The following is a 2,275-nucleotide window of genomic DNA, read 5'->3' on the forward strand; positions in this document are numbered from 1 at the left end:
GTTTTTAGCAAAAGCGGTTTTAGCAAAAACGAAGAGACTGATAGGCCTAAAATCCCTAGAGGAAACATAATAGCCTTTACCGGCCTTCGGGATGAACGCAACACTGACTACCCTCCAAACCTTTGGATGTACCCGGTCCTCACGCAGTTCGCATAAATAGGATCCAACCAATTGCATGACACCTTCAGAGCTCCTTCCAGCTGCGCAGGTATGATGCCATTGGTCCCCGGCGACTTTAATGGTTTGGACGAATTTATCGCGCAGCCCATGTGACGATCGTCCAGAAGATCGGAAAAGAACCGGATCTGGGGGGGAGGTTCTGTAACCAGTTAGCGACAATTTTCGAATCGCTATCGCACTTTTTGACGCAAAATCATTTATATCATGCGTCAAAAAGTGCGAAGCGGCCCGAAAATTGTCGCTAACTGGTTGCAGAATCTCCCTCCTGAAGTACAAAATATCGCAAAGAAGTTCATTTGACCGTACTTCGAAGTACGAAGTACAAGAGCGAAAAAAGAAGTATTGTACTTCCGAAAGAAGTACGGTTGGTCACATTAGTCATGATGACAATTTTGGTACTAAAAGCTGAAATAAAACATGGATTACCTCGTAAGGTGCTTACCTATCTTCCTAGTGGGAAGAAAGTATTTTTATATGTGTATATATCTACGTATGAAACTATGCAAGTTCGTTTATGAATTTGAATTAAACGTGTGTCGCCTATTCACGCATATGTATGTACATACTTTTATGTAAACGTGTGTATATAAAAATTTTAAAGAAAAACATTACATGTGTAACTAATTTAATGTAAGCATAATCGTACATGTTTATACAAGTTCTCATTTATTTATTGTATTGTATAAATTATTTTACATACATTAAATGCACATACATAAATAAAAATGTATGTACATGTGTTTGTATTTATTTATATGTATGGATGTTTTACATATACATATGTATATATTTTATGCGTTTTTGGATGTAGCTTGTTAAATATTTAATTCACACGAATATCTCTGCTCGCAAATTTTCTATAATTAAGTACATATTTCCGTTATTGAACATAAATTTATAATCAGTATGTATGAATGTATGCATACATGTATGTACATTGCAATTTCTGTATGCAAGTATGTGTATATTTATTCAATACACAAAACTGGTGGCTGGTAAATTTAAGTACAGCACAGGTAAATAATATAATTTTAGTAAATGGCTGCATTCAAACTTTAGAAGCGATCTCATTCAGCAGTGATTAATAGTAGAATATGCACGTATTTATGTATATGTATGTATTTTTACTTACTTTTTTTTATAGTTTTCTTTCATTTTTTTATTCAATTCTGCACTGCAGTCTTTTTGTTTTAATTTGCGCTATTTTATTAAGTTTTATTTTATTTTTAATGTGTTGCAAATATAGTACGAATCAATTACTTACAATTAGGTATTAACTTATTTCAATTTTAAATTTGTTTTAAATACTGATAAAGTAATTATTTAAACTGGAGTTTAGCAAGAGCAAGAAAAGCAAAGAACTTTCAAAAACTTATTCGGAAATAACAAAAAATGGGAGAGGAAAAAGTATCGAGCGGTTCCAAATAAAAAAAGGCAAATAACCCGAAAAATCTCCAGAAAAAATAAAAGCAAAATTGAAAGGGGTGTTTGATAGAAAAAGTGCTGTACAATGAGAAACTACCCCAATGGAATATTTTTGGCCGACTTCAATTCGTAGGAATATTTTTTTTGTATGTACATATGTTACCGCATAACTATGGACCACGTGCACCGATTTTGATAAATCTTTTTTTATCGGAAAGGTATTACCCCAAGGTTGGTTCCATTCTTATTTTGTTTAGATCATATCATTGAAAAAAGAAGAAATTAACGTTACTCCTAAATTGTTATATGAGACATGAAGTCGGTTGTGTTTTAATGTTTAACTGGTTTCTCTACAAGTTTTTCATTTCAAAGTCTAAAAATAACTTTTATTCACAATCCCTTCTTTTAGACTTCACTTTCCCCGAAATAAAATCTCACTGAAGGGGGCCGAATCCGGGTTGTCTCAAATTTGACAAGAAATCTCGTTCAAAAATTCATCATCTCACCCTTCTGGAAGAATCAAGGAACACCAACAAACTTCTATAAATTTAGAAACACCTTTAGTGCAGACAAATTACAAAAGCCTGATCGCCAATCCTTTTTTGTTGTGAAATCTTTGCTATCTTGATGTTGTATTATAGGTACGGTGACCATATTTCTGTGGCCAAAA

This window comes from Rhagoletis pomonella, unplaced genomic scaffold (assembly GCF_013731165.1).
Source record: "Rhagoletis pomonella isolate Grant_MI unplaced genomic scaffold, Rhpom_1.0 Rhpom_scaffold_00006, whole genome shotgun sequence".
In the NCBI taxonomy this organism is placed as follows: domain Eukaryota; kingdom Metazoa; phylum Arthropoda; class Insecta; order Diptera; family Tephritidae; genus Rhagoletis; species Rhagoletis pomonella.